At 45.9% G+C, this 12,505-nt stretch overlaps 1 long non-coding RNA gene across 1 annotated transcript; it reads left to right on the top strand.

Moving 5' to 3' along the window:
• The first annotated feature begins 8,163 nt into the window (after nucleotides 1–8,163).
• Nucleotides 8,164–10,514, top strand: LOC126503591 (uncharacterized). The gene is made up of 3 exons (XR_007592332.1): nucleotides 8,164–8,692; nucleotides 8,890–8,941; nucleotides 9,927–10,514. It is a non-coding gene; the product is annotated as an uncharacterized lncRNA (long non-coding RNA).
• The last annotated feature ends 1,991 nt before the right edge of the window (nucleotides 10,515–12,505 follow it).

The raw sequence follows: 12,505 nt of genomic DNA, 5'->3' as shown, positions 1-12,505 counted from the left end.
AAAAATTCAGCTAGTAGGTGTGCCCATTAAAAATCTTTTGGAAAGTGCCTACAGAATGTTTGCCTTTCCCTCTCGCTTCTTACCTTTTCTGTCAGAAACACCCCAGAAAAAGGGGCACCACCTTTGGGCCAGTCTCCTTTCTACCCAGCCTTCCTGCTTCTGCCTGGCCTACCTTCCTTCTTCAGCAGCATAACCACCTGCTTCCGTCCTCACTTTATTCTGACTTGTATTTCAATGCCATCTTCCAGAATGGCATTCTCTTCCCGCCCTCTAAAGTGTGTTCCTCTTCTTCCTTGTAGTCATCTGGAGGACTCTAAATTATTGACCTCATCACAGACTAATTTGTTAGCATTGTTCCATTGTCAGAGTATCTACAGAAGCCAGGATGTTCTATATTGGGTGCTTACTAAGCAGTAAAACTTAATAAAAACCTTTTGACCAAGTTCTAAGCCCGATGTTTCTTGCGAATTTGTAAAATCGCCCTGGAGACTACTTCTTGGAAAGTTCCTGATGTGTTCTGAACAAAGGTACCAAAGATGGAGGAATTCCCCCAAATGACTGCAGCTGCGGTGATGTGTAGGTGATTGAATGAACTTTGATTCAATTAGAAATCAATCGCACCACACTTCGATAATCCCCCTTCCTCTCGTCCTGGGTATCTTCGGGCAGCCCTAGTCTAAACAGCATTCTCATCTGTGGTGGTTTATGGACAAAATCAGCTTGTTGTTTGTGCACTTCCTATTGGAACATGGGATTTCTGCCTCTTCCTTAAAGTGTGTGTGGACTGGTGACTGTTGCCTGCAGCACCTGTCTACTGCCCTTGGAGCACAAGAACTGGGGGAACATCGTACTGTAAGGTTGAAGAGCAGGTATTGCCCCAGTCATGGCCTCAGATTAGTTTCCAGCCAACGATGGCCATCTTGGCTGTTTAGGCCTTTTGCACTTTTGGACAACCACAGTCTAAGTGACATCTGAATACAAGGACATGGGAACCCCCCAGTGAGAACCACCCCGCCAAGTTTTTCCCAAATTCTGGACCAAAATCACTACAAACATTACTAAATGGCTGGTGTCTTAAAAACACAACGTTCTGCAATAATACATACTCAGCAATGAAATAAGAACCCCACTTTCGTTCCTGCTCCTGCACACTGCGCTGCTGAGCAAATAATTTTCCAGTGTTTAGTGCATCAAATCTCTCACTTCTATGTTAGGAGTACTCGTGCGGGTGTTGCCGTTGATCGGAGCAAAAGCAAATCTTGTTTAAATGCAATGGGCTTTGCAGCAGCTGCAATATTTCTTCCAACCTAGATGCCATCCACTGTGTAACTCACCATTTATGTGTACCAAGAACGAAACAAATCTTCCTAGTGGAGTTGCAGCGTGCCTCTGATTGCAGGCTATCCATCATTGGAAAAGACTTCTGAGTTGAAGGTGGGTGAGCACAAAGACAAGTCTGAACCCAGATGCCAAACAAGACCCCAAAGACTCGAATTTGTGAGAAAGAGAGAGCTTGGAGCAAATACGCCTTCGTATCAGAGTCTCTAACCCAATGTCCCATCTTACACAGTAAAACACAGAGGTGTAATACTGCTCTGTGGTCTGGGGCAGAGAGTGATTTCATTGGACTCCTGGCAATTAGAAAGAGTCAAATGGCATTGCTTCATGGCTGTTCAGCACCACTGTGCTCTGTGAGAAGGATGAAGTCAGATCCTAAGACCAGGTTGTGTTGATGAGCTGTTGTTAGCAAGAACTTGTCTGTGCCAACAATGATCAGTCAATCCCCATTTCCTTTGGTTCTTGTGACATTCCTTTTTGATGACATGAGCTAGCATTTCCTTGTGAGATGCCAACAAGATGGCAGAAGAGACTCTAGGCACAGCTAATGGAGCAGAGACATCGTCAGAATCCTGGGTGTTCAGTACAACACAGTAGTTAGTTGTGTTGCAAGGGTCATTATTATGCTGACTCTACTGCAAAGTTTTTCCTGGAACCAGGGACGTTAATTCTCTTTCCCAGGTGGCACTGCTGAATAATGGGAATTTACTTCTTTGGACAACAGAGCTTTTCCTCCAGAGCACTGTGCCATGCCTGCCACTGTTAGGAGAAAAAGTTCTTCAGCAACTGCTTTCAATGCAAGTCTCTCTCCATCACAGCCCTGTGGGCAGACCAACCTAAAGAGTTCTCCATTCAACATCTCCTCACGCTCAGCCATGGAGGCCTTCCACCAATACTGGCAAAACAGGAAAGCCTTAAAGGCTCATCTCAGACGGGACATTCTAGATCCTTATTCTTGTATACTGGCCATTGGAATTGGCTCGCTGAGGCGATGTGAAAGGTGGCTTCTGTTGGCCATTCCCAACCTCCTTGAAGCATTACGCTTCTGGTGTTAGACTGGATGTCAGCTCATCTTCACAACTTACAGCTTCAATGCCTGGGCATAGTTCTCTTTTCTGGGTTACAAAAAAGCTTTAGTATCTACCCCTTCCACAGACCATCATAATGAAGCGTGTGTGTTTAGATTGCATGTCAGACACTCAGTGATACTATGTAAAAGGCACTTGCTGAGGGTCCCCACCAACGATCTCCTGTAGCCTGTGATCTTCATCACAGCCCTCTTTGGTGACTCATCAAACAGTTTAACAGATGAGGAAATGTACAGAGGTTCTTGCCATAGCCCCACGGCTAGGATATGACAAAACCGGCCTGTTACCTGACCTCTTTAAACAGATTTTAATGTCCGTGAACTGGAAGCGAAGGAAGTGTTTTGTCCACTTCTTGTGGTGCAAGAAGTGCACCCCATGTAATAGCTACATTTATTTATAAGGTCCAAGGAGAGGATTTGGGATCTATGTTCATTGTGAAATAATAAACTCTGGGCATCATCCATCACCTCAAGTGTGTCATTTCTCAGTAAGGAGCATGTTCCAAAGCCTGTCTCTTACCTATGTTGAACTACGATGGAATGCTGTGAACTCTGATCACCCTTCTGTGTCACAGTGTGCCAAGCTTGCAACTTCTTCCTCCTGATAAATAGCAGGTACACGGACACTGTGGAACACTTTGCCCACATAAAGGATAAACACTTGCCATTTGTGCTAACGTTGATGAAGCTGGAGGTCACAATGTTAAGTGAAATTAGTCAGACATAGAAAGACAAGCATTCCGGGATGTCGCTCACATGGGGACGCACATAGAGCAACATAGAGGCTGCTAGAGGCTGGGGACAGTAGAGAATAGAGAAAGAAGGGACAAGATTGGCTAATGGGTTCAGGAATGTCATATGTTTTCCATTTCTTCTTGTCTCTGTGAAATCTTCCTTCATGCAGAAATTATCCTGCTGCCATTGCTGTGTCAGTAGACTGTTGCTCGTGTATTTCCCATGTCTTTTCATGCCGCCTTTTGGGGGTTCTGAAAAGAGTGGCAGGTCCTTGTCGCTACAAATTGTCCACTTATATAATGAGCCAAACCCAGACCAGATCGTCTGCCTTGAAAAGTTCAAGGAAACTCTTAAGTCCAAATTCTTATTCCTTTTCATTTCCCAAACCAAGGAGCATTGCGCATGTGGCTGCCGTTACCTTGAGCAGTTTGGCTTGCAGAGTCTCTGAATAACCTTGGTGCTACTCTCATGGATGGTCCCTAGCATGGAAGACACAGGAAAGCAAGCCACTTGGGTCTTTGGGACCATGTTCAGGTAAGCAGAATGAGACTCAACATCGTGTCAAGCCCCCTCCTCTATTGGGTAGTGTAGTCAAAGCTGATACTCTTTACGAGAGAGGGTAGAGTGGAACTCCACTACGACAGGTGCCTGAGATCTTCTCACCCAGGTATGAATCTGGTAAAAACCTGGGAGGTTTTTGCCTCAGATTGATAATGGGTGACATAGTCAAGACTTTAGTCATGCCCTTTACCCTCAAAGGCAACAGCCTTGACTGTCAACCATCCAGAAGATGAAGCTACCAATATTGAAGGTCTACTTTGTGCCAAGCACTGAGTGGAATTCTTCACTTACAAACAAATGGGAATTGTATGAGTTATTTTTCATCAGTCTGATAAATTTCTAAGAGAACTACCTTCAAGGTAGAAAGACTTCTTTGGGCTATGGCTTTGAGGGTTTTAGTCCACAGTTGCCTGGCTCTATAGTCATGGTCTGGTCTTGTGGAACATCACGATAGCAAGAACATGTTATAGAGTGAAACTGCTCTCCCCATGATGCCCAGGAACTAGAAAGGGAATGTCTGTAACAACTGACTTCTCTCTTTGTGTTCCATCAGGGCTTCCAGCCCATGGGATGGTACCCCTCCAGCTCAGGACTGGGCTCCCCCTGAATCAATGGTCTCTAGAAATAACCTCACAAGCAAGTGCAGTCATGTGCCTTATTAACCTTCCTAGGTATCTTAATCCAATCAAGTTACGACCAAGATGAATCCTCTGGGGATGTCCTGTTTATGTTCTACTGGTAATTTCGTATGTATTTTCATAGAATGCTGAAGACACTGTGCTTGAATTTGGCTCCTTCAGAGTTAAGGCTGCCATCCTGAATAGCTCAGCATGTGGTACACCATGCTGAATGTTGCATGTGCACTTGAAAGAATGTTTCCTCTGCAATTTGGGGTGGAGTGTTCCATAAATATCCATCATGAGAGCCTGGGTACCGCACTGAAGAAAATCTGCTGGTGAAGGAAAGCTTCTGTGTTCTTTTATTGCTGTGATACTCAAATAAACTCACACTAGGAAGCAGGGCTGTTGTTCTCCCCTGCACCCCCCCTACCCCCGGGTATGAGTGTGGGTATGCCACCAGTTTCTTAGAATGTCATCATCCATAATTTGCCCACAGCAGGAGAGAAGGCCAATGTCCAAGTGGGTGAAAAGTCAGGGCCAGGATGCATGACTTTGTGCCAATGCATCCACCATGTGACTCAAGTAAGGAGAAAATGCCAGGGACTCTAAACAGACAGCTGGAGCCAAGAGAAAAGAGCCAGGTATTTGCTTGAGGAAGAGTCACCCACAGAAATGAAGAAAGACACTATGTTATGACTCCCCAATGCATTCACGTGACGTTTCTCCAAGGCCTGTTGTCTTAACTTCTATAGATGCTGTGACAGAGAGCCGTGAACTGGTAGCTCACACATGATGGGAATTTCTTTCTCACAGTTCTGTGATCAAGGCACTGTCTTCTGAAAACATCTTCCCTTTTACAGATGAACATCTAGTGCCCTCTGCCCTGTAGTAGAATGATTAAGGTGTGTCGTTTGTAAAAATACACATCCTATTCACAAGCACTTCAACTACAAGTTCTAGTTACCCGTGATGGTTTGAATGAGAAATGCCACAATTTACCCTCTAACCCCGAGTTTCTACAAGAAAGTATAGATAGTTTAACACTCAATTATGCAGAATAAGGTGGGGAAAAAAAAACCCAGAAGGCCTAAAATGCTGGAATAGGAGGGGGAAATGAGGAACTGAGCATGTACGCCTATGAGACCAAGGAGGGACTGCTAGGCTTCGAGGTTTCACCAAGTTGAAAGCTCCGGCCAGGGTAAGGGTAGTTCCTCCCAGGAGCCAAGGGGAATTAAGAGGTCCTAGTTAGATTAATACCACAGTCTGGGAGGTGTCAGTGGTGGTAAGCCTGAGAGCACACACACTTTACACAGAAACTACAGGCAGCTGCAGGATGCTCCTCAGGTATGAACAGCTGTATCACCATTCTCAATATCAACCTAGGACCTGGGGTCACCACTTTACCAATGCAATAAAGATCCCAGATATCACACTTATGTAAGGTATCTCTGTGTGGATATGTTTATTTTGCCAAGCCCAACAACCCAACAACATGTGACAGCCACAGAAGCTGCCTTGATCGGTGGTCTTCAACCTGTGGGTTCTGGCCCCTTTGGTGGTCAAACGACCCTTTTATGGGAGTTGTAGATCAGATATCCTGCAAGTCAAATATTTACATTATGATTCATGGGAGTAGAAAAATTACAGTTATGAAGTAGCAACAAAAAGAATTTGTATGATTGGGGGGATCACCACAACATGAGGAACTGTTGTAAAGGGTTGCAGCATCAGGAAGGTTCAGAACCCCTGACCAAGATGTTTACTTTTGCTTCTCTCTTAAATAGTTTAAGGATCCCATATAAGCTGCAAATCCTCAAAATTTTCACTTGTAAAATGGATAATTTTATCACTTGCCACCTATGATAGTAATTGTATATATTTATTGGTATAGTTGAGGTACCTCAATACATGCCAATAACATGCAACAACAGAGTCAAGCTAACTGGTTTGTCAATCATTTCAAAACCCATTTCTTAGTTCTTGGGACAGTTAAAAACCTGGCTATTTTGTGATGTGTTATCTCTCCTACATTTTACTGGAAATTGTCTTTCCTGTCTACCCACACCAAAGGCTTTCTGAGGGTTAAAAAGATGCATACAAACAAACCCCTGAGCGCATTTGCCTGACCCATTAATATACCGTGCATGTTGGCTACTGAGATTATTATTAGCCCAGCAGGACAGGGAGGAGTGTTGGGGGTCCGTGGGGTGTGATCACTCCTGTTTACTGTTTGGATGGTGCTTGTCTGGCCAGGGATCATGAGTTTGTTTTTCTGGTAGGGAGGTTGCCCTGGTGTTCTGGAGTGACCCCACAGGGCTGACTGAGCTCATTATCCAAAGCTGTGTGCTGGGTCCGGTCCAGCTCCATCCAGCCCCACCCCCTTGCCTGCTAAGCCTGTGTGCCTGAGAGATCCACAGGACTGTCACTAGCTAGCATTGTTTTCACTCAGCAAACGCGTGACCTTTATTCCGAACCACATCCCAATCTCCTGGCAAAGGCTTTTCTCCCCGATACACCTTTTCTTTCTGCTTCTGGGGAGGCGAGAGGATGTCAATGCCTCCAAGGCAATTGTTTTGCCTTCCCTACTTTCTCTTCCTTACAGACTCTGCTTTCTGCAATGTGAGTCACATGTTTGAAGGACGTGAGGGTATTGATGAAGAGAGGGGTGGCCTTAGCCAGTCCGACGTCATCATCCTTGCTGTGCTCTCTGCCTCGAGAGCAAGAAGAGCCCTAGAATCAAGCTCTCACCAGGGTCACACCTAAGCACTGACTACATGGGAATATATATTACACTGCACATCATGACTGTGTTGTTGGCTTGGTTTTTGTGTGTGTGTGTGTGTGTGTGTGTGTTTTTGTCAACTTGGCATTAACTGAGACCTCTGGGAAAAAGAAATCTCAGTTGAGAAATTGCCTCCACCAGGTTTGCCTGTAGGCATGTCTGCGAGGCATTTTCATGATCGTTAATTGGTGGAGGAAGGTTTAGCCTCCTGTGCGTGGGGCTGTTCCTGGGTAGGTGGTCTTGGCTTGTATAAGAAAGGAAGTTAAACAGGAGCACAGGGGCAAGCCAGTAAGCAGATTTCCTCTGTGGTTGTCCTTGGTATCTGCTTCTGCTTGCATTCCTGCCCTGACTCTCCTCAGTGAAGGACTGTGATCGAAACGTGTAAGCTAAACCCTTCTTTCCTCCCTGTTGCTGTTAGTTATGGTGTTTATCACAGCAATAGAAAAAAAAAAAGCAAAACCCTTGGACAATAACCCTTGGACAATGACATGTAAAAGGCCACTGTGCCATTGTGAGGGGTCACTATCCTTAGTTGCCTACAGAAAAAGCTTAGCATGGTACCTGGAACATTGCAGGTTTCTAGCATGTGCTACCGGCTGTTCGCAGGGATCCTTAGTAGCTTCTGGGACTCAGTTGCCCTGTTTTCATACCGTCTGTATGATATAAGCATCGTGTCCAGAGCTCTTGCTCAGTAGTGACTCAACTGAGCAGTTATATCCATGAATGACTCGTCCAAACCCCAAGACATGTCCTGCCTGTCCTGGCTGGTAGCGGGGCCCAGAAAAAAGGAGCATGGCTGCCTACTGTGTGTGGCACAGTGTGCGTAAAACTCTTAGAGGCCCCTAGCCACTCTGTACTTTTTGTAACTGAATTCCCGTTCACAAGTCTGCGTCACCCAGAAATATACAAAGGCCAAGCCGTCAAGCAGGGCTATGTCGATCAGCTTGGAATCTACAGCTAAGGGCCTCGCTGGGTTTTCAGACCCTCCTATCCTCTGGATGTCTGTGTCATTTATACAGGAGACAGGCTTTCTCTGGAGAGCAGCTTCTTTTGGGCTGCTCTAAGGTTGCAGGTTTCCTCTACCCTATTCTTGATGGGCAAAGCATGAGCCCATGAAGCTCAAGAAGAGGTGGCAATAGAAGGCCACGTGCTTTGGCTGGAGGTAGAGACGCAGTCTTCAAGCGGGTGGTGAGGGTCTTGATTCTGCTCTGAGTTCTGCAATCTCAGGTTTGCAGGTCTTCTCCTGAACCCCTGCTCTGTCCTCATGAGCTGTGGTGTGTTTCTTACCAGCATCTCCACTTGTCCTCTGCAGAGTGTGGATGAAACATCTCTTGGGGAGAGATGGGAGTGGAATCCCTGCTTGTGTTCAAGCTGTTGAACCCCAGAGCCTAGAATTGGACCTGCTGGGCTGTGATGATTAGCAAACACTTGTGTTGGGAGAAATACTAAAATCTGTGGAATTCCTGGAACAACTGTCTTGAATAGTTGCCTGCACCTGTTCTAAACCAGGATCTGACCGATAACAACTTCTCCACCCGTGGTCGCCATTAAAGTCTTATTGGAACAGGAGTATGTTCGTCTTTTCTGTGGTGTTGTTGGGCTGCTTTGCCTCTGGACGGGAAGAGTTTAATAGTCATGGGGGAGATGTGGCCACAGAGCCTAAACTAAAGGCAGTTTGGCACCAAACTCGGGCTCCTGTTCTGAATATCCAGGGCACGGGTTTTGTCTTCTGAAAGTGATCACGGATTTTGCTTTCCCATTTGCAGGCGTTTAGGGCAATTGGGAATCAGAAACCAGCAGTGAGCCAGCCACCTTGAGGTATGTCTTCTCTACAATATTGAGAGCTTTTGCCCCCACTCCATTCTGTCCCTTTCATTCTGCCCCGAAGAGACCAATTTCTGTGCCCACCTGTTTTCCAGGGTAAGGTGTTACTTTCATTTCTGTGTAAAAAGAAACCAAACCCACCTGTTAGCTCCTGGTCTTTTCTTTAGGGACAGATTCTGTGTCCTACAAGAGGTTTAGAGCCAGGGAGCCACACTGGACGTGATGCCTTCAGGATAGGCCACTTTCAATGGCTGGCATGCTGGCAGGTCCAAGACAGAGCCCATGAGCAGGCAGAGAGTGCATAGCTTGCATTCTTTCCCAGCATTCCAAATGGCATGATCTTAGCTTCCTTAGTCTTCTTGGATTCAATTCACCCATCTGTAAAATGGTCACAGTGATGTCTATCAAGCCTCTTGTCCATTGAGACTGAGGCACGGGGTGTCTATTAATATCCAAATCACAATAGACTTGTTAAATACACCTAGAATCTCTGTTAGTGTTTAGTTATGAGCTGTGTAAATATCTCTGCTCTGTGCTCTCACTCTTTCTAATGCTTAGATGTCCCCCCTGAGAGTTTGTTGGGTGGGACCTTGTTTTCTGACCTTGTGAGGGGTAGCTTCCTAGGTATCTGTGCATTTATGAACTCCCCTGAGGTCTAGAGCTGAATTAACCAAAGGAGGTTTGTTCTGGTACCAAGCAATCCTGTGGGTCCCAGTCATGGAACACAGTATGACTATCAGACAATTTTCTTGCTTTCTACCCAGAACAGAACAGCAGGGTCTTTCATCCCTTCCTCCCTCCCTCCCTCCCTCCCTCCCTCCCTCCCTCCCTCCCTCCCTCCCTCCCTCCCTCCCCTCTTTCTTTTCTTTCTTCTAGCAGACCTGAGCTTCGGGGCTGGATTTCCACAGGACTTTTACTGCTGGTGTTTGTGAGTGCTTACTGTCTAGAGAAGAACACCTTCACTCTTGTCCTCGTACAGGAATGAAGCGGAGAGAGAGAGAATCAGACCTCCGGTTTACATGCAGCTAGAGTTCTGAGGTGCAGTGACTCACTCAGGGCCACCCAGCGAAGAGCAGCTTGGCTGTCCTCCCAGGCTCGATCCCTCTGGTCATCCAAATATGGAAGCACATGGTGACACAGGGCCACATGCTTTTCCTGGGCCTTCTGAGGCAGAATGCTTCCAAGGACACTTCGGAATGAAGGGAGTAGAGTCCAAGAGGCCTTTGTCAGGGTCCGCCAGAAGAAGTCTCCCAAGGATCCTCGTGGAATCCCGAAGTTCTCTTTTTCTGGAAGGGGTGGGGTCTTGGAATACTGTCCAAGTCACTGTTGACATGGCAACAGAAATGTCCTTCCAGAATGTGGGGATAACCTTATTCCAAACCTTCCTCTGGAAGTCTTCTTTACCCATTGCCTGCCCCTTTGACAGCCATCTCCAGACTAACCTTGAAACTTAATCCGGGTTTCTCTTATGCATAAATACAATGTCAGTCATTCTTTTCTTCCTCTGAAAGTGACAGATAATCACCAAAGAATATTCAAATAAGCAAAAATGCCCTCCTTTCTTTTCTTCTGTTCCCTCTTTCCTCTTTCTTCTTTCCCCACCTCCCTGTCCTTTCTTCCTCCTGCATAACTATTTTCCTTATTTCTCCTTTCCTTTCCTCCTTCTCTCCTTCCTTCCTTTTTCCCTTTCCTCTCTTCTTTTGAAAAGTCTTATTAAATATCTTACATATTTATGAAAATATGCATTTATTGAAATACCACCTGGACACCTGTTCCTGGTTAACTACCAGCTTTGTTCTGGTGATATACAAAATGGCACAAGATGGACGAGGCTCTGCTCTATGGAGCATGTGCCCAGTAGGGGGGACATGCACCTGAATCAGATTTTAGATGAAGTATAAGTAGATAACTAACTTTTGCTTAAGTAGCACAAAAATAAACAACGAAGGGAAATAGAATTAAAGGGGAACACACACATTTGACATGAGATCCAAACTAGTTCTTTCCAGAAGTAGGATACTAGGATAGTCAAGCCATGACCTGAAGGAGCTAGAGCTGCTGCAGGGAAGTGAGAGGTGGTCCTATGGGTGTTAGAGACAGGGACCTTCTGTCTGTCTGTCTGTCTGTCTGTCTGTCTGTCTATACATCAGTCTATCCATTCTTCTCTCATATATTGCATTCCTAGAGCAGTTTTCCTTCCCTTCATCCCTCCCTATCCCTCTCCAACCTCTTCCCTCTTCCCCAGATCCACTCCTCTGTTTCCTTTGAGAAAAAAAAATATCAGACTTCCCAGGGATATCAACCAAATGCAGCATAAAAAATTGCAATAACACTAGGCACAAACCCTCATATCAAGGCTGGATAAAACAACCCAGTAGTAGGAAAAGGTTCCCAAAAGCAAACAAAAAAGTCAGAGAGAGCCCCACACTCACTGTTAAGAGTCCCACAAGAACACCAAGCTACATAACCATAACATACATACAGAGGACCTAGCTTAGACCCATAAAGGCTCCCTGATTGGAGCTTCAATCTCTGTGAGCCCCTATGCACCCTGCTTAGTTCATTCTGTGGGCCAGGTTCTTGTGATGTCGTTGACCCTTCTGGCTTTTATTTTGAAATGACTCTGGCTTCTTAGAAGAGAGTGGTCTGAAGGAGGACCAGAAGCAGGATTGATGGTGTGTGCCCTGGGACTGGGAACTCAAATCAGACAACCAAGGATCTTGGTGCAATGCAATATGGTAGAGAAAAAGAGACAATCCATAGAGGGCATTATTGGGTTCTAGAAAGAGCTCCAAGGTGCGACCTGTCTTCAGTGGAGTCTCCTACCCAGCAGCAGTAGGATCTTAAAAGTCAGTGGACCTGACTGAGATGGGAGATGTTGAGATTTGTCCTGTTATTTCGAGCACTGGGGGAATCTGAGGATAAGAACAGGGAGGCAATCTACTTAAAATCCCAGCCGAAGCATGGTGGGATGGAAGACAACTTCTCAAGACTCAAGCCTTGACTGTCTTTCAGATTGTTCCTATCCAGGACTTTGCTCCATAGGATGCTGGCTTTCATCTCACCCCATGGGAAGCATACTGCATTTTTTTCATGTGTGTGTGTGTGTGTGTGTGTGTGTGTGTGTGTGTGATGTCCTTGACAGCTGCCCCAAGAGTGCCTCATGGAAGTTCTCAGGTGGCACTTATGGCCTCACAGTCTAGAGTGACATCAAACCCCACCATAAGTCTTCCTTGCAACAGCCTGGAGACCTACACAGCTACCACCTTCTGCTGGCTGGTTTCAGGTAGGCAGCTCTGTAGGAGTCTGCGTCTGGCTTGAATAGTTCTCTCTGCAGTTCGTTGTTGCTCTCTTCTACCTCTCTGATCCAGGTTGGTGAAGAGACTCAGGGTCCTAGTCAAGAACTCTAACATGCAATCCCTGGTACAGTGGAACCCCAGCATCCTTCTTCCTTCACGCTCTTCATGGTCCAGCATTACCCTGGAGAGATAGCAGTGACTTTATCCCACCTCCTTCCTATCACTGGCTACCAATGAGTGGCAGATCTAAAGTCCCACT

This window comes from Alexandromys fortis, unplaced genomic scaffold (assembly GCF_014885135.2).
Source record: "Alexandromys fortis isolate MF-2015 unplaced genomic scaffold, M_Fortis_MF-2015_v1.1 scaffold_2_1_26212458, whole genome shotgun sequence".
NCBI classification, from domain to species: domain Eukaryota; kingdom Metazoa; phylum Chordata; class Mammalia; order Rodentia; family Cricetidae; genus Alexandromys; species Alexandromys fortis.
This window is presented reverse-complemented; position numbering and strand designations above follow the sequence as displayed.